The sequence below is a fragment of the Sebastes umbrosus genome, chromosome 12 (genome assembly GCF_015220745.1).
Source record: "Sebastes umbrosus isolate fSebUmb1 chromosome 12, fSebUmb1.pri, whole genome shotgun sequence".
NCBI classification, from domain to species: Eukaryota; Metazoa; Chordata; class Actinopteri; order Perciformes; family Sebastidae; genus Sebastes; species Sebastes umbrosus.
In genome coordinates, this window is record NC_051280.1 from 2,066,014 (window position 1) to 2,087,280 (window position 21,267).

General features: G+C 41.6%; 1 protein-coding gene across 2 annotated transcripts in view; it reads right to left on the minus strand.

Annotated features, from left to right (window-relative positions):
* Positions 1-21,267, minus strand: part of cdh6 (cadherin 6) — a 118,757-nt gene that overhangs the window by 88,057 nt on the left and 9,433 nt on the right. The window contains exon 1 of one of the 2 annotated variants that reach the window (XM_037788092.1): positions 3,790-3,870. The exons of the other annotated variant lie outside the window; for it this stretch is intronic. The gene's annotated coding sequence lies outside the window, so the exon portion shown is untranslated. Of the gene's footprint in view, positions 1-3,789; positions 3,871-21,267 lie in introns of those variants that run through there. 2 annotated transcript variants of the gene reach the window in all.

The window sequence follows — 21,267 nt, forward strand, 5'->3', positions numbered from 1 at the left end:
CGAGCAACACGACCTCCTCTCGACGCCAAACAGGTAGAGCCAGAGCAACACAACCTCCCCTCCACGCTAAACAGGTAGAGTCAGAGCAACATGACCTCCTCTCGACGCCAAACAGGTAGAGCCCGAGCAACACAACCTCATCTCCATGCCAGATAGATAGAACCAGAGCAACATGACCTCCTCTCCAGGCCAAACAGGTAGAGCCCGAGCAACACAACCTCATCTCCATGCCAGATAGATAGAGCCAGAGCAACACGACCTCCCCTCCACGCCAAACAGGTAGAGCCCGAGCAACACAACCTCATCTCCATGCCAGATAGATAGAGCCAGAGCAACACGACCTCCCCTCCACGCCAAACAGGTAGAGCCCGAGCAACACAACCTCATCTCCACGCCAGATAGATAGAGCCAGAGCAACACGACCACCTCTCCACGCCGAATAGATAGAGCCAAAGAGATCATGATGACTAATGAGACAGGAAGAGTCTAAATCAAATATAACCTATGGTTTTATTTTTCACTTTCACATAGTTAAATTATGTCAGAAATAGGACCTACCAGTAGGCTGCAGTTTGGTTTGTGGCCTATTCAAACAGAAAAATATGGTGCACCTTTGCAAAGGTAGTTCTCAAGCTGTGGGCGGTATATTCTAATGCATGTGACGTAGGAAGGGGAACCGAATGTGAATGGCTTGTTGAATCACATGTTCTGATCTGATAGACAGCCCACAATAAACTGACTGGGTTGTCTCAGACGCACACAGATGCAGCAGACAGATTTCCTCATGTGCTCTGTCTATTTGCTTTTTACACAATATGCAAATTAACTGTAACTTTTCTTAAAATAATAATAATAATAGCTGTTTTATTTCTCTAGAGGACATTAATCACATTACTAATAATGTTTTGAGAAGAAATAAGTTAATATTCCTCTATGTTGGTTTGTTTCTGACAGTAGCTTCTTCAGTCGGTAGTCCTGGTATGTTAAATATGTGATGAGGGTGAAAGCACTGTTGTACTGGCTGAAGTCCAAGCCCTCAGGAAGCCAGCACCAAAATCACAGCAGATTAACTCTCACGTCTGCTGATCATTCATTTTCAATTCAGTCCTTTTTTTGTTTCTCAGAGTAACTCACTCACTCACTCGGTGTTTGGTTGTTTGTGTACCAGAAAGCCTTGACATGTGACACGCTTGATATTTTTCCATCACTAAGCAGTTCGAGGTCTTCAAAGGGAAATATAAATGTCGACAGTTGATCCCATATATTTGACATTAAAGCAGATGATTTTTCAAAACATACCAAAGTGTTTCAGAATTCCGAATGTATCCGTGTTCCCAGGCAAGGATTTCAAATTGTTAAGGAGGTAGCAGTGTTATTGCTTTTTATTTCTATTTAATCATTTCTGTTACACAGAATGAATAATGTGATAGACCTGACCTTAACCTAAAGCGTCTTCCAAAAGTATTAATGCTTATAAACAGTAAATAGTGGGAAATTATACAGAGAAGTGTAGTCCGTAGGCTGGATGTGGGAGCAGCTACACCAAAAGATCTGATTATATCCTGCAACACCGCTCATTCCCCAACAGGCTAATTATGTGTGATAATCAGACTGGTTACTAGACTGGTAACTTTACAAACACTCTGTTATGATTCCTCTTTTATCCAGAGCAGCTTTTAAACATGTTGACAAGGTGTCACTGCGCAAATATCAGTGGAACTCTTGACACTGGGAAAAAAAAATCTATCAGTAGTTGATCTTGAGCACCATCTGCTCAGAGGGCTTAACCGTACAAACGCAGCCATCGCAGTAACTGAATGTAAAGAAAGCAGACTGACACTACAGTGATTACTCACGCTAAGGTTACAGGAGGAATGTTTAGGTCATGGATACGGGGCTACCTCTAACGGGGTGGCAAGAAAGTAGCTGAAGATAAGAAGTAAATATTCGGTATATTTAAATCAAGATCTTTTGAAAAGGTTAGAAAATGAAAAAAACACGTTAAAAACGTGTTGCTTGAATAATGTTGCGTGAACATTGACTTCCACAAGACTGCACGTTGATGCGAGTTGGCATTCAGAAAAAACAAATGAAGCGAACCACCTCTTTAGACTTGATGAGTTCAAATGAACATCCGTGTCAACATATTGTGCTCTGGGATTCTTAGCAGCCTTCAGACCAAATCTAATTCCACAGATAGTCTAATAATACTGTTCACTACCGAGCCTGTCTGTAACTGGTACCAACAACGTTATCTTCACTTCACCTCTCTCTCCTCTGCTCCGCCCCGCACTCAATGATACACGAGAGCAGAGGATATTAATGAATAGGGCTAGGACGATTCACCTGTCTCCCGATTCAATACTATCATGATACTTGGGTGCCGATATGTATTGCGATTTTTGCGATTTATTGCAATTTTTGTTGACTTTTTAAACACTAAACCATGGGGAAAAGCACTTCTAGGAACTTTTACTTAAAAATACCTAAATTAATACGGTAAAAATGTTTGATTTTCAGCATGTATGTAGTCAGAGTTGTCCTGAAGTCAAATATATCAGTCATTGTCAGGAATTATTTATTAAAAAAAATTCCAGCAACCCCAAAATCTAAGATTTCCCTCACAAATTAGTGGTATTTTCTTTTTAATTTATAAGGGACATGTAATGTTTTATACCTCTGGCGAATATAATCCAATCGATCTTATTTCCATAAAAGTTTTTATTGAGTATTTTGTAAATAGTTTGTTAACACCTTATTTTGAAAACCGAACGTAGTCACACGTATCTACTTCCTCTAACTTCTCCAAGGTGGTCTCTAGCTCTCCCGTCAGCTCCGTTCTCTTTATCCATCCATGGTCAGCTCCATCGGGGCCGTTTCAATGCAGGGAGCATAAATGTCAGTATATGGGTGCTCTACAGTTGTAGCGTCGGCCCATTTGACCACGGAGATGAGAGCGACGGCTGGTTTGACCTCACGTTACCGCCATACGATAACGTTTCCTGTCCATGACAGAGTTAGCATGTAGCTTTAGCCGTGATGTCTAGCTGTGCTTTTCCTGCAATGTGTGAAACCCAAAGTGTTTCCATCCTTTACTGGATGTGTAGTGTTTACCACGCTGGATTTAACATGTGAGGGTTCAAGTCGTATCCACGCAGATCCTCCGCCATTTTTTCTACTTTTTCATTTCAGCTTGCTGCGGTTGGTTTTGGCTGAAGGATATGGAACAGATATGATGTCACGTTACTCAGACTACAACAATAAAAGCGGTAACTTCCTTCTACCGCTGCATTGACTCAAATGAAGCAAATATATCAATTCTGGTATTAAAAAATGTATTTAAAAATCGTAAAATAAAAAAATTGCATTACATAGGTGAATTGATTTTTTCCTCCCACCCCTATTAATAAATATAGAGGAAACACTGATTAGTGTAGCCTAATCTTTGTCTGCAACGCTGCAGAAATACTGTCTTTAAACACAATGAATGGACATAAAAAAACAGAGCAAAGAAAAAACCTGCACAGCATTCGAATGTGGGTTTAGAATTCAAATGTCAATGTTATGAATGAAGCTTCCAGCTATTTTGGTGCAGCCCTACAGTTATGTGCGGTTGCACATATTTGAATGGCCAATGCTATGGCTGTCACAGTAACCGCAATATTGCAATGACAAGCCAACAGCAGGGGATGGCAAGCAACCACCACAACCGCCATGTTCACATTTTTCTCTTTTTAAATTCTTTGCAATGGGAGCTCCGCATATTTAAATCCAGAGCAAATACTCTACCTTGTGCAGACATTTTTACTTCTGTGGATATTCCGTATCATAGCAACCAGGCGCAACCAACTGACAAAAAACAGCTGAAAAAACCCCCCGCTGCGCTTCATTGCCCTTCTGTGTTCTGCATTTAACAATAAACAAGTATTATTTTTCAATCTTTGTCATTTAAAAAGCAACATTATACCTTATAATAGCCTATCAATAAAGCTTATTCATATAGCACTAAAATCAGGATAAATGAAGTAATTGGCCAAAAAAAAAAAAATTGGCAATAAACCACATATCCCACTGTTGAGCTAATCATTATCACTACAGGGGAAATTCCTTCACCGCGACAGCCCTAGCCAGTGCAGCACCTGCCCAATGATTTTGGTTGCCTTGCCCTTGGTTTGCCAGAACCCCCTGTGTTGGCACCCCCGCCATGCCACTGGACCGGCTTCATTGAAATGAATAAGTCGGTCTGAGCGCTGCCTTATGCAGCATAGTGGTGATTCTAGATTAAAATGCTCTTTCTTCATTAAAATCCTGCCAGCAGACATTACATCTTTATTTTAAATACTGAGGAATTTTCAGCCCTAAAACTGGGGTCCAGATGTCTGCATTACCTTTGTTGTACCAGAAAATGTATTCCGACACTGATTTTGTTGTGTAGTTAAGGACTCCGACTACCTGCTGTTGCACTACACTACATAACAGCAGAGTATGCATGAATAGTTTTGGAGTGAACAACTGCCATATTTTTTTTTTTTTCCCAGCCAAGGCAACCAAGCGAGTGATGCATTTGTCAAATCTGGCTGTAGGAAGCACTCACGGAGATGTCTGAGTGAAAAGAGAGACCTGTCAATCATAATTCTAATGACATCTGTCCAAAGCAAAACGCCTAATGAGCCTTTCCACAACGATGAGGCAGGCAAAATACAGAGACCTCATGATGGGGGGTCTCTCCTTGGGTCTCTAAACTATAAAGTACGGTCTAGACCTACTCTGTATAAAAAGCGTCTTGAGATAACTTCTGTTATGATTTTATGCCATATAAAAATAAATTGAATTAAATTGAATTGAATGAAATGGTGAGTTCAAGTGCAGCACAGAAATGAAGTACCGAGTGGATTCAGTTATGTTGTGTTGAGACTCAACAATCAGAAATGCAATCACCCAATCATATACAAGGCTCCGAAGGCTGGAGCCCAACACAATACAGCAAGCATTCTGTGGCCATGCTTATAACTAGGTGGCCTGTCTGAGTTGATGCGCTCAAAACAGTAGTGAGACTGTTATTAAAGCAGACAGGATTCATACAACAGTCTCACCTCGTTTAGAACAGCAGCACAGGCCAACGTGATATTTCCTCTCCAATCTCCCCTCCTTTGTCTCTACAAACAGTGATAAATGTTCATGACCTTCAGGTGACAATCACAGCACCTCTCCTCCTCTGTCGCCTCCGTCTCCTGCTTCTGCTGATGCATGGCTGTATAGATGTGTGTGTGTGTGTGTGTGTGTGTGTGTGTGTGTGTGTGTGTGTGTTGCCACCTTGTAGACAGCCACTGAGACCTCTGACAACTCCCAGAGGACCAATTAGAGGTGAAAAAAGGAGAATGTCAGCCACCGAGCAGCTTGTGCGTGTATGTGTGTGTGTGTGTGTGACAAGTACAAACCCAGCCACCCTTTTCCATCAGAATAGACCAGCCATCTGAAGGCAGCCAACAGCATCCACAACGCCTGTCCAGTTTTTAGCGCACACACTCTCGCTGTCTCTTCCTCAGAAACACACAACACAAACACACACACACACACTCTCACAGAGCCGTCAGATAGTCCAGTCCCTGGTCCTTGGGAGTGTGAAGTCTCATTATGAATAAACCATAAACGAGGTGCAGAGGCTGCACCTTGACTTTAGACACTTCACTACAAGTTTTTAAAAGAGTGAACTTTTTTCTGCAACTTTTTTTGTGATCCACATGACATCGCCATGAATCATTCTCTTTAAAGGCTGCGTAAAGGAAATTCAGAGATTTGTTTCTAAACACATTATGAATGTTGGAAATAATAATGACTGAAAACATGTTGCACAGGCTGTGAACATTGTAGTACTGGATTGTGGAGTTAGACCGTTAAACTGTTTTTTTGCCAGTTTTGTGTTCGGGATTTTTTAGGCGGGGCTGAAATCATGGCTCGATGACGCACTGGAGCCATCCTTAACATAACCCCACCCGTCTTCACAAACCTGGTTTTGGAAAGGCATGATTTATCAAGGGTTATCTCGGCTAGCTCAGTCGGTAGAGCGTGAAACTTTGGGTTGTTATCACTGTTTTTGTTTTGTATTTTTATGAACGGAATCTATCCCATGTCCTATGTATATTTATTCATTTTCTGTAAACTTGTAAAAGAGGTCTGGGCGGGGGGGTGCTGTATAGCTCACTGCCACGAAGCCGCGAGCTTTACAGCGCCCCGAGCCTTTCCAAACCGACTGACCACCTCGAATGGAATGCGCCCAACGGGGGCCAGCCAGCGCCGGGCAGAGGTCCCGCGAGGGGATCCTCCCACACCGAGCGGCCGTCCCTAACCTGCCGAGTTGAATCCCCTGGGCAGACTGCGCGACGGGAGCCGTTACCGGCCTCACACCGTCCACGGGCGGAGCCTTGATCAGAAAGACTCAGGCCCCCGAGCGACACCGGGCAAGCGGTCTTCCGTGCGCCACATTTCCCTACTCAGCCCGTCGAACGGCGATTCGTTGCTGGGCTCTTCCCTCTTCGCTCGCCGCTACTGAGGGAATCCTGACAGGCTGCAACTTCCCCGTTGTGGGTGTGGTTTCAGCCATGGATGTTTTAAGAGAGGTTTCAGGTTTCAGCGCCTTCAGCGACACGCCACTAGCATCTCAGAGCAGAGAATACTGATGATTTTTCCATGATTTTGAAAGCTAATTTTATATACTTGGCGTTCTTTTTAATCATTCAAATTTGGCTGGCTGGTTAGTAACACATTATTCTGTGGTGTGACAAACCCAGAATGTAGATTTATTTTTGCTTTACACAGACTTTAATACAGAGCAGGCATTAGGAACATGGAGACACAATGTTATTTGACCACTCACTCGGTCGCGGTCAATAAATGTATGTCTTCCTAATCCACTTACCAGTCTGTCTGTCAGTCAGTCATCTTGTTATTGATATTCAGTCTGAGGGAAAACGAGAGCCCAGCCAGTCAGTAACCCAGTTTTTGGCTTGGTGTATGTAAACATCAGAACTGGGTTATGATTATGAGGAACCCAGATAACTCTCATTTAAAATAAGTCACATTGGCACGGAAATATCTTTTCAATTGGAGTTTCCACATCTGTTAATTTAGACATTTTGATATCAACTACATATTACTGCTACTATTACTACTATTTGTTTCTCCTGTGTACAGACTAGGCATGGACAATAGGGGCAAATCATCTATCACAGTATGGGTAATTTTGCATATCAAATATCAAGTAATATCATGATGTAGTAAGTAGTCAGTTGGGAACCTTGCATTGGATGGACTAACCAGACAGCAAAATCAGTTTTTGGCTGCTAAGCATTCAAACGGTGATAACGACACACACTTTCCTGTTGTGCTTTTTGTACAAAGAGGGAGGAAGTAGTTGTATAAAGAAAAAAAAGAAAAGTTCAGACCCTGCCAGCTTTCACACCTAGGAGGCATGCTTGTCAGATTGTTGGTTTTGGAAAATTACAAAAAGTGTTGGAGGCAGCCCCAACACGTCCTGGTCCAAAGTGGAAGACCGACCGACCGACCGAGCGATCCACAATGCCACATCTCTGCTGCCTCTAAAAATAATATTTTTTTTATTTATTTAAAGTCAGATTGTGGTATATACCGTACGTGCATGCACTCTAGTATTTCTTATTCATGTTTGTTGCAGAATATCATTGTATAATATTCCAGCACTTTTCAACTGAATCAGAGAGATGCAGACTTCGAGCTTTCTGAATTCTCCAAAAGATATTCACTGTAGTTCAAAAGGAGGTCACACTTTGCTAACCGTCTCTCCCGTACATTTACTTTAGTTACTGGAGTAAAGCTGTTTTGTTACATTTACAGTAGCTGTGTACAGGGATGGAGTCTCTCTTCTGTCCCACAGAGACTTTATCTTGATACCCCGGTGGACACTCGAGGTCAGCCAGGTCTTGATTTGGGTAAAACTGACTTTTGTTGATAGATTTTAATCATGAAAACAATTCTGTTTTCTCAGTTGTTTTGATACCATTATGAACTGTACAATGTTTTTCAAAGGAAGTCCTGATGAGTTCACCATTTCTTAAATGTCTTACAAAATTCCTGACAATGACTGATATGTTTGACTTAAGGACATCTCTGACTACATACATGTTGAAAATTAAAACATTTTTACTGTATCAATTAGAGATTTTCCAAAGCAAAACTGCCTAGAAGTGTATGATTACATTTTTTGTTAAAAAATAAAATAAAAATCGCAATAAATTGTAACATCGAATCGTAACACTTAACGTATAACGTAACCGGAATACTTCGAAAAATCGAAATACATATCAAATCAGCACCCAAGTCTCATGATAGTATTAAATAGGGAGATAAGCATGTCGTACCATCCCTAATACCGAGGCACTGAGGCACCATTTAGCATCTGGCTTTCAACAAACTCCAATATAAACTCAACCGCATCATTATTATTAAACAAAATATCAAGTCCGTCCAAGAAGGGCGGGTGAGGGTGAGGATGGACAAACAAACACAGGATTTTCACCCAGGAGACCGTTGTACATGTCCAGTGTGAAACCAAGAACATTGACTTATTTTACCTTAGTTTCAACTTCCAGACTTTGCTAACGCCAGTTACGTAACAACCGTGTATATTTTATGTAACAAACATACTTATTGTAACTCAAACCACAGTCTTTTCCTAAACCTAACCAAGTCCTTTTGTTGAGTAAGTAATCTGAAGTCTTGTTTAGTGAAGCTAATTAAAGATAGGGTCGATGATGTTGGGTAGAGTACGAGCAGGGAGGCAGGGAGGCATCTGATTGGTTCTTTCCAAGCGGACGACGAGGCAGTGATTGGTAGACGTTTTTACAGGATTACAGCAGCTACAGATGATGGCTCTTTTCCGGTCCTTTTTCGGAGCTCATCAGTAATGGATCGCTGTCGGGGTGTAAAGACCATTTCAACCAATATAACAAATAGTGTCTACTGGAGAACATCGTCAACCCTGCCTTTAAGTTCATTTACCATGTAAATAATAGTCATTATCAATGTTGATATAAAACATGTTTCATTGTGCAAATCAGATGTGTTCAGACAATGATTAGCAGACAATCTAAAGCTAGCTAACATGGTGCCATTATATAAACACAACATTGATGAAATGGCCCGATCGCTGTTTAAATGATCGCTTCCCAGAACAGAACAGGACATTCACTTTGGTGGCTTTGGTTGAGACAGCCAAAGTCAAATGTGGAAATGCTATCAGCTGTTGACATTTATCCTTGCACGTGAACCGATGACCTCCGATGTAACTGCCAGAGGGCACATTACATCACATTAAGGCCACTGTGAGAAGTGAGCCACTACTGGCCAGGCAGGCAAAAATAAAAGGGAGACGCTATACATGTCGTTTATCGTCATGATTTATTCATGGAAATATTGATTGATGTTGATCTCACACGGACATGTTTTCATTTACTGACTGCTGATGATGAGTTTATGGCGTATGCCCCTGATGTACCCACTTATTTTTTTACAGCTAACAAGAAATGAAGGAGAGGTTTTCAGAGCTGTGACAGATGACTTGACTCCTCAGTTTGTCTTTGACTTGTCAGAGTTGTGATTGATACATTTCCGATTGGTTACGAGGAAAATCACTAATTTCTAAAGTCATTCTTACAGTGCTCCGAAAAAGTTTTATGACTTCAGATAAAACCTGATTTTTTAAGGAAATAGCTTCTATAAAAGCTGAACCTGAAGAATTCAATACAATACAATACAGTAATTACTGAGGTATACTGGGCCAGGCACTGTCTTCTTAGCACCACATCAGTGATGTCAGCTATTCAGCATTAATTGTATTCAGGTAGTCAGCTCGTCATCCACCCAGACAGACTTTACAGCCCGTTGTGACAAAGCAGAGATCAATAATACCAACACATCAATATACACTCATATCGCGCACACACACACACACACACACACACACACACACACACACACACACGCACACACACACACACACACACACACACGCACACACACACACACACACACACACACACACATTGCTCCTGTGTGTGTACACAGGAGCAATGATCTTTGTGTATGAAGGGCAGATAGTGTGCAGACAGTGTGTGGTCCGCAGGCCATCACACAGCATCCTGACTCTGTGCTCAACGCTCCTGCTGTGATCAAGACTCTTATTATCATCACCCGGCTCTCCGATGCTTCAAAATACAACAAAGAACACAAAATCAACACATCAGCTCTTTCTTTAAAAAAAATAAATAAAAAAAGATACCAGGTTTAATGAGCTATGGAGGGCAGTGCAAAAGTCCTAAAGCAAACACCAGCAACTCTCATGGGTCCACACGAGTTTGAGTAGTGCGGTCTCATGACATTTTGTTGAGAGAACAAAGAGGTTTGAAATGAAAATAACACGAAACTGACAGAAATATATTTTCCAGCCCAGAATGTGTCTCCTTCCTTGTCTTTCAAAAGCTAAATCCTGTGCTCTCCTGCTTTACCGCGCACGCACACAGCTTGGATAACAGCTTATTTTGGTTAAATGCAGGCAAAATAGATAACGGACTAGTTGTAACGAAGGTATAAATAGCAAATGTATGCAGAACTACCCACCCCTGGTTAAAGCTATTAGCGAGATGTGAAAAAAAAAATAGTCAGTGTTAGAACTGAGTTGAAACTTGGTTCCAGGGGTTGAGGCAAAATCAAGCAACATCACTAGGGTTGGGTGATAATGTTACAATTTTTCCAACCGGCCACCGTCAGCCCAACAACCACGATTGCCGATATAGTCCCACAAATGGGTGTCGCTCTCCCTGTCCGCTGAGCAGCCAGGAACAACTTGATCAGTTCTCAATAGCTGAGCCCGAGACCGAGACAAGTGCAAGACTTCAAAAAGAGTGGTCTCAAGACCGGCCCCGAGGCCAGCGAATGAGTACGTACTTCCACTTTCCACTTCTGTAATTCTGCTGAATACATGCTCTCAATTTATTGCGGGTGCAAATTGTTACAAAGTACTTATTACTTATAGAAACAGTTGTGGTTTATGCATATAACACCTTCAACTATCAACACACCTTTAAGACTAAATCAGTCAAGGATTGCTCAGAATGTTAAAACAATAGATTTCCTATTTACCCTGACTTCTCCCACAAAGTACATGATAAATCTGAGCTTAAGTCATCCTCAGATCCAGCGCTGTGTCCAGAAGCCAACCCCTTAAACATTGTGTATGTTTGGCTGTGTTTTGTGGGGACAAGTGAGGATAATCACAGGACCCTCCGAAGTATCATATTCATAAGCTATCTGGTCCTCGAAATCAAAAACAGAGACCATACTGTTCACAGACATAGGGAGCTTCTTCCATTAAAAAGACTGCAGTAAAGTTAATGCGCCCTCAAACACATGGATGCACAACGCAGCAACGAGTGTCAGCTGAGGACCCAGAACAGCCTGCAGCAGGCTTTTTAAAGCAAATGTTAAGATACAAGCTGTGGCTGCATGGCCTTCTGGACTACTGAAAAACCTTTTTCTACCACAGACCCCCAACCAATATGTTGGTACAAACAAGGACTTCATTTTCTGTACATTTCCTCTGGCTGAGCGAGCCGCTCCATTCTAAAGCCTAGACACATTTAAAATAGTAAAATAATCATTAGTAACGGCCTCTGCATAAACTGCCCGTCCGTTTGAATGCCTTCGCACCATCCAAACAAAACCTTTTTTTCTTACACTCATTTCGAAACAGACAAGTATTGTGCTATATCCATTATATTGTAATTATTTTGTGCAGCAGGTTCACGACCTGTTGTAAAAAAAATTATTAGAGTTTAATTACTCAGATGGAACTGCCTCGATTACGTGACACAAAAACATCCAACAAAAGCCAGCTAAATAATCAACAAAAATAGGAAATGTAACCACATGTATTAAACCTAAATTGGAAAGTCTGGACATTCTTTTGTGTTACTGATGGACAAAGTGTTGGTATGGTACATAAAGTCTCCACAGACACAAACTGGGGACAAACCAAGATGTAGGCTATGCTAACAATGTCCACCTACATGGTTATAATGGTTCTACAAAAGGGGCAGAAACAATACTAGGCTGCTACCCATTAACCCATTAACAGCTTTAAGTGAACTGTATTATTAAAGAAAAAAACATTCTTCATTTCTGCTCAAATAAATTGTATAAATGAAGAACACCAATGTTATATTTCACTTAATGTGACCTTTCCCATTTCTTAGCTCTCTATTTACTCATTTTGAAAAGTGCAAGAGGCCAAGATGCATCTATACAGGAGTCTTGAGTTGCTTACAGCAAAATCACATTATCATATTGCACAATTTCTAACTTTAGAATGGTGTTTTACAACATTAGAGTGTTAATGGATTAGCAGCTAAAGAGACAGATATTAGAGATGAATATTGAACTTAAATTCAATCATCATAATATATTGTATGTAAGGTTGTTGTGGTTATGGTATGTTTTCATGCTGTTCCACTGACACCAAGTGGCTAAAAAATCATTTAATGCAGCTTTAAAGAGCTAACTAAAAACACTTTTTTCAGCTGAAAACCAATGTACTGTATATGGGTAGCCTTTTTATTAGTGTTGTTGACGGATTCAGGTCCAAATCTTAACACGTTAGTGCAAAGTATTTGAATTCTACAGTACTCTACTGGTTGAAACCAGGGTATTGCAATTGGATTTCACGACTAGCTTATCTGGAGGCAGGTGACGTATATGGAAGCAGCTTTTGACACCAATCAACCCCTTTCCCTGACCCTCCTATAAAACCAACGTCTTCGATGTCTCCCGACTCTGCAGAGTGCAGACTGTGGAGTAGTAGAAAATTTGGATGTATAAAGAAAACTGAATCCAGCGTTGGAGGTGGGGCCCCGTTCATTCCTATGAAAGTTGCTCATGATGCCAAAATGGCTCGACATCTGACTGGAAAAGCCTTCCGGCGATCTTCTGCATCCATCGGGCCCAGAGAGCAGGCGCAGTAGCGTTCGCTCTGTCACATGGCTTGGTCACGGGGTTTGCTAACTCCGCCTCCCAGCCGTCGCTCCAGCCTCGGTCTGGGTCTCATTCACATGAACGGAGGAAGGGAAATAACTGGATTCAGCTATTAGCGCATTTTTTTAATCAGCGGATAATTTTTTTTGAGGTGAATCAACTTCCCAGTATGAACACTTGAATAGCCCTTATTTAAATCATTAGGTCCTAAAAGTTGTGAAATGCACTAATAGCTGACTGTTGACTAATAGCTGTCAACTGCGAGACGATGTGACACCCGTGACCGAGCCACGTGACCGAGCGAATGCTACTGCGCCTGCTCCACGGGCCCAACAGATGCGGAAGATCGTCGGAAGATCCGGGTACTTTTCCAGGCGGAAGTCGAGCCATTTTGGTATCATGTACAACTAAAAAAACTGAGCAACTGTCATAGGAATGAACGGGGCCCCGCCTCCAACGCTGTATCCAGTTCTCTTAATACATCCATGGAACTGACGACGATAGACGCGACTGGGCGTGTCTTAGCCACCCCCCTCCCCATCCCCATCTTTGCCCATATTGATACTTCTTTCACATTCTAGAGGCAATTTTTTTAAATTTGAAGGGTTATAGGCAAAGCTCTGGGGTTTAGTTAGCCTACTCTTTAAACTCAGTCAGATACTTTAAAGCTTTGCAACCCTAGCACCAACCATTAGGCCTATACCTGTGAGATGAGTACTCTGGGTCATTCAAATACAACTGGTTATAGGCCAGATATCTGGACCACATCTGATCCATGCCAGCTAAAACCACATGACCATGACGAGTTCAGGCCAGGTTTTGAGGTCACTCAGTGTTTAAGGAAACCGATGAACTTGTTGATGGTGTTGCTCACAGTGTGACGGTGGGGGTTAGTGACTGGAACCAGTCAACTGGCACTGATGCCCTGTTGCAAGGCAGCTACTACTGGGACGTTCATTAGGATGAGTTTGGGTCTGATTTTATTTAGCACTGTTTGCATTTAAAGCACATAGCGGACATTATTAGCATCATGTAAAAAGTTGCGTACCCGCCTATCCCCTCTGGTGTAAACCATTTAACGGGGGTTGTGTGGGGGTGGGGCTGTACATGCAAAAGCTCTCAACCGTGTGTGTCCACAAAATGACCTACATACTGTACGCGGTATTTAGTGTAGTAGTTTGGACAATACTGAGTAAATGGATATTAAGATCTTCACTGCATGCAAAGCAGACGGCATCAGGCTTTTGATGTGAATAGATGTAAACATTTGATCTAAAGCTCTGAGCTCTGCATTATATTGAAGAAGGCTTTTAGTGTAACAGTTCACAGGAGCTGACAAAGCACACAACGGGACATGTACATTGCGGGTCGTGTAATCCCTGCCCCCTGTGCTTGACCCCAACACACACACATGTACACACGCACACACGCACACATGCACCATCTCACTGGGTGACCCATTCCCAGCAATTACAAATTCCCAACCAGTCTAATCCCCCATGCAACCTGAGCTGCTTTAATCTTAACAAAGGGGGAGATAATAGATGTTGAAATGTGTGTGCATGTGTGTGTGTGTGTGTGTGTGTGTGTGTGTGTGTGTGTGTGTGTGTGAGTTTAATGTGTGCTCATTTTGTATTTTTGGGTCCTCACAGGGATACATTTCAGATTGTGTGTGTGTGAGAGAGAGCTCTGATGATTGTTGCCATGTGCATCAACAACAATTAGTGATGGATAGTGTTGTTGGTACCAGATGGTACTTTAGGATTTACTATGTTATATAACACAGAGAGGGCTTGGGATGGAGGGGTGGGGGGTGGGGGGGGTCAGCAGGACTGAGGAAGATGAGAGACCTGACACATCATGAGCAGCTTTTATCACACACCAGCAGACCCGACACACAGCAGGAGACGCTTCCCATTGACCTGAAATCCTGTAAGGTGACGTCACAGTGTCTTCCTTTGGGGGGGGGGCACTTTCTTCGAACAGAGGAAGGAGCACTTTTGGATTTCACAAGTCTGTCAGTTATCAATTTATCTGTCAACTTCTTTCCATTATTAACCAGCAACTATGTAGTTTCTAAATGGCCACACATATCTTTGTAATTCCTGTATTGTTATTTCTTGTTTCGTATCGACCAACATATATACACAATATATCTATTCAATTCCATTTATTTCTATAAAGCGTCAAGTCATAACAGAAGTTATCTCAAGACGCTTTTCATTAGGGGTGTAACGATTCGTCTACCACATTGATGTATCGATTTATATTCCTACGATCCAACTACATCGATAGGTACTCGGCAAGTTGTCCTTCACAGGAGACGTATGTCGATATAAAATCAATTTTGTAATGCAAAAATTGATTGTATCAATACTAAGGATTTGCACCTTGTATTTAAGGACGACAAACGTTATGTGAAAGGGTTTTTAAGCACTTTTATTAGTAAAAGAATGTTAAACGTTACTCCGGTTCACTCTCCAGACATGCACCAGCTTGCCAGCTCCGCCCTCTGCAGCGCGAGCACGCATCCATGGCGTGCATGCGGACGAACGACGCACTGGACTCCTCGCTCTCTCACCCGGTAGCGGCGTAGAGGGAGACGGGTCGGCAGAGCTTCAGGCGCTATCAATCCACTTGACGAGGGCGGCTTCTTCACCCACAGGAGCTTTCCCCGTGCGCTATCGTTTTTTCATTCAGAGAAAATGACTTTCCTTTCCCCGTCATGATATCTATGTGAACGCAGCATCAGCCGCCTCACGTATCCAGCCGGAGAGCAGGCGGTCCGCAAAGCAAATTATCACGACGGGAGTAAAGTAAAAAACAAAATAGAAATTCAACTAACGTTAGTCTAACGTAGTTTTAAAATGTTTTTACAGATGTTTTCATGTATGAAAATACCCTAAATGAACACTGAACATGAACATGAAGCAGCAGGTTAAACCACTGTTCATTTAACTTGAATAGAAGTTGGTTTATTATATTTGTTGTTAAATATTGCACTGCCTTGTATTTTGAGACCTGAATCAGCTGGTCCTGCTGTTGCATTTTTTTTATTTTCCAATAAAAGCTATAGGTATTTGCCATTAATCGTTGTTTACTTGTTTATATCCATAACTAATTTATCCCTGATTCCCTTACAAGAAAAACTTTGAGGAATCCTGACCTGCTCTGTCGTGTATCAGCTATTTATTTCACAGTGACACTGTTTGAATTTTTGGCAAAAAAAAGTAACTGTATCGATCTCAAATCATCGAATCGTATCGTGTCGCTCTAGATGAGCCAAATATCGTCCTTGAATCGTATCGGAACCATGGAAATCATATCGTATCGTTGTAAAAATGCATCGTCACACCCCTGATTTTAACACATTACATGCCGCCACCACCACGTAATGCCCTGTTACGCTCTGCTGTTGGTTGTGTTTACAATGTTTATTTGTATCTGACTTTTCCCCACAGTAGTAGTGATAGCTGCTGCAACACTTCCAGGGATCATTTAAGACACACTCGCCGATTTTGTCACACCTCCTCTAAAGACATTTCTGAAACTTATCTGTGGGGGCACTGTTGGACACAATAACACACAGACTCGTCACACATTCTACAAATCATTTGCACAAGGAACTAATCTTTCTGAAGAAAGCAAATAGAGAAGTAACATTTACTTGTTAAGGTTGTTATAGTAAACATTTAGTCTGACTTTGTCTGCGAGTGAAAAAGCCTGTTTTAAAGAACTGTGTTTACGATGGTCTGTAGTGGCGCTCTGTTTGCAGTTCTTTCATTCACGTAGGCATTTTATCATGAGAACTCCTGTTTTATGGCTGCCACAGAGCCGAGAAACAGCAGGAACACACATACGCAGAGACAATGCTTTTGTCACTCTCCTTTGGAATGTAGCAGGCCATTACTATGCAAATGAGCCAACATCTACCCTCGTATACTACTGTGTGTTTACATGAGAGCGTAAGGAGCGTGGGTATGGTTAAAAAAACACAGCGACAGGAGGACAAGGCTCGGTTTAAAGAAAGAGACCAGTTGAGATGAACATCTAAGATGGGGTTCAGTAATTCACTTTAACTTCTTTACTCGGAACATGCAGACTTCTATACATTACTGCCTCCTTCTTACTGTAGAGATCAGTGTGTTCTCCTTTTATCTGAATCTCTTCTGCAAGGGAGAAATCCAATTTGGAAGCAGTTTAGGAGTCTAGTGAGAAAAAAAAACTACTTGTTCCAGAAGCCACAATCAAATATTTATATTGAGCCAGCTCCGGCTTCCAGGCCACTCGTTTCTATGTCGCGTCCAACAGTGACCAATGTGAGGCAGCACTCTGGTGACCACTCAGGCTCTAAACTAGCTGATCCATTTCTATTCATAAACCTTTAAAAACAGAGTTTAGACCAACATCTTTGGCAACTAACAATCCTTTGATTCAGATTGTCAGTGATGCAACTAATATATATATGTTTTTATTAATTTGTTGATTATTTTTTTCAATTAATTGATTAGTTGTTTGGTCTATAAAATGTCAGAAAATGGTGAAAAATGTCGATCAGTGTTTCTGAAAGCCCAAGATGACGTCCTCAAATGTCTTGTTTTGTCCACAACTGAAAGATATTCAGTTTACTGTCATAGAGGAGTGAAGAAACCGGAAAATATTCACATTTAAGAAGCTGGAATCTGACTTTTTTTTCTTACTCAAACTGATTAATCGATTATCAAAATAGTTGGCGATTAATTTAATAGTTGACAACTAATGGCTTAACAATGCCTGTAGGCTACCAGGAGCCGAGCAATCGGCCCGTTCAGAACGGGCACACCACAAACGCTGAACTAGTATATATCTTTTCTTTTGACAGTAATTTATAATATGTAAATTCCAGATTATTTGTATCACAGATAAGCTTCACGCCCTTTGACATACACTGGACTACACAAAGGTACACTAGACGGGATATACAAATCCAGGTGGTGAATGTGATCAAAGTCTTTCCTGGGGTTTTGACATTGTGTCAATGCTAAGAAATAAAACTGGTGTGACGACGGCAGCAGCGTGCAGGCTTCTATAGAAAACAACATGCACGAGTGTCGTGTTGCACGTTAAACACCACTAGTGTGTGTTGGCCTAATGATTTTTCACACCTGTGAAAGTTGTTCCTAGAACAGAATTAGGCGGTAGATGACTGCGACGGTGAGGGACAACATAGTGCGGCTGTGCGCGCATCTGTTTTTAAAGCGTTTTCGCATCTTCTATTTGTAACGTTACCTTTTTAAACCTTTTTATTTTTCCAAATTAACCTGTAAAAAGATCCATCTGTCGCCTGCTCCATCTGTTATAAAGCAATAAACCCAGTCCCAGTTCATTACATTATAAAGCAATTAGCAAACTAAATGAAATATAAACTCATTTTATCACATTTGGACAAGCTCTTATGCATTATCCAACAGCTGCCATATGTCCAGCTGAAAATCTTGAATAGCCCTACTATATGAAGCAAATCTTTGCTGGGATGGTGGAGTTAGTGAAAAATACATTTCAGTCTTCAGAAGTGTCTAATCCTTTTGTAATGTAGCCTATATTATCATATGTATAATGTAGTCTGACAAATAATTAATAGGTACTATAGATAGACAGAGGAAAAAGGTTCAGAGTGTTAATTGATACTGTAAATCTGTATGTTGTCTATATGTTTTTGCATACATTACAGCTCAATTTATAGAACATAGTGAAACATTTTATAAAAGCTAAAAATACTGTGTACTATATTTTTCACTGTATCCCAAATAACATGCATCATTCTGTGACATTTTACGTTTTTGCACACATTGATGATGCCACTCATCCCCTCTCTCTATAATCCTCCAGGGGTGTAACCAACACCTGAGCTAACTGGTATACATTGATCCCGGGTTGTGACCCAGGTCGTATCTGAATTGTCCTGACCAGGGATTAACCCGGGTTGACCGGCTTGGTTTGAATTGGCAAAAGAAGGGTTGAACATGGGTCAGATAACCCTGGTCCGACCATAGTCATTGGTGTGAAAGAGGTATAAGAAGTGGATGTTTTCACCGTGACGTCACCCAGTGCTTTGTGGACTACAGTTTTGAAGCCTTGAGTTCAGCATTTTGGCCGTTGCGGTAAAATTAGGCGAGACCTGGTATCTCTAGAAGAGACGCAGCTGACACGCAGCCGAGCCACGCGGGCTGTGTGGCCGCTCTAACCTGTTAACACGGACGCTGAAATAAAAAAAAACAGGTTCCGCAGCCGCCACGCGCTGCTGCTGGCGTTCCCTGCCGTGGCGAGCGGAAAGCACTTGGCTTCGTGTGGTCGTCTATTGTCCTCGGTCTGACTCAGTCCTCACAAAACTATCAAATAAGCGCTTGCCAGTCAGGATGAAGCTCCAAAACAACACTGAAACATTTCGAAAAATGACAGTGGAAATAGCCAAAATGTGATTCAAACATGGCCACTACCTGTCTTCATTCAAATAAGGGCTAATGAACATATTACTGACATATAAACAGGATTTATGGTTCAATCTCTACCATTGCCGGCAAAGTATGTAGTATTTTCTATTTAAAGGAATACACAGAGGAATACACTGAAGATAAAAACTGGGCCAGAAAACATGTTAAAAAAAAAAACCTGACAGCCCATCTAGAGCACAGTAATAAAATACAGCCTCTTTTATTATACTGTTTTTATTGCAGCAGCATGTCTTGTCCAAACCAATCCAATGAAAGTGAACCATAATCAAAAAAGGAATAAAATGGAGCAACTTAACCTTTGTCTTTGTACTGTTATACTATCCGACTGTTCTCCACAGCGCCTGAAGACAGATACTGAGAAATACAACGAACCACAGCCGTGGTTAGTTTGTGACGGAGTCTGTTAACTATTCTGATTCAAAGTACTTTCAGCCAAGAGTTAACGCTTTGTCTCGCCTGCTCCCACTTCTCCTTTCACCTCCGATGAAAGCAGACAAAAGCCTGATGATGAGGAGCACTTCACACCAAACAAATAAGACAAGTAGAAGTTTCCTTGTGGGTGAGTTGCCTTTAAAAAGGGCTGAACGCCTCTTCCTATTCAGTCATCTCCTACATGTTGTGTGGTGTTAGTCTTTTCAAGCTTCATCACACATCAAGAAATCATCACAGGTATGCTGTCAAGTTCTCACACCGACAGCTTTATTGGCTGTTTTTTTTCAACACCTGAAACACGTTTTCTATTTGCACTTTAAGGTAAATCCCCATCATGACTTCTCCTTGTATTTACCATCATTATCCAACATTTTTCCACCATAGAAATATCCAACAAAATGCCATAAAATGCCTTAAAGGGACTGTATGTAAGTTATTACACATTTTTTATTTTATTTTTTTATTGCCAATGCGTGAACAGGTTGTAACCTAACTTAAAAAATGAGACCTTCCGCGACTTTCTGGGTTTCCTCTATCAGCCTGTAGACTGCTTTTAATGTGAAGAATCCGGGCCTGTTTTTCTGGGAAAAGGGCCAACAGTGTGCAACGATAGCTAATAAATGCCAACAAATGACCAGTCCCCACCACAGCTCACACTTCAACACAAACATAAACAGAAGCACAACAAAAACAAAGTTATATCTGGTGAAGCCCGTCTGGCAAAACAGGAATGTGACCGACGTCGGGGGGGGGGGGGGGGGGGGGGGGGGGGGGCGGGGATCAACATCGGCCGGGTCTTTGATTCATGGAGACCTTCGTTTGGTGAGTTAACATTACTGCCAAGCATGTGAAATGTATAGTGATATTGTGGCTTTAGCTGCTAATGTTGCTAACGTTAATCAACATGATGCCTGTCAATCACGTTCAGTCTCGTGTGTGTCGCTTTGCTGTTTTGACCGACGCTCGCTCGCGTCTCCGTAGTGCGAGCAACAGGACGCTGACTGTCATTGACTTAACGGCCACAGGTATCATCGTTAACAAGCAATCTCTGATTCTTACATAGAGTCTCTCTAAATACAAATAATAGATTCTTTAAATTTCTTACCAATTCTCTTAAAGGTCCCTTATTATGCTAAATTTCAGGTTCATACTTGTATGTTTTGTTTCTACTAGAACATGTTTACATGCTGTAATGTTAAAAAAAATTTCCTCGTACTGTCGGCCTGAATATGCCTGTATCTACCCTCTCTCTGAGACGCTCTGTTTTAGCGAATTTCGACGAAAT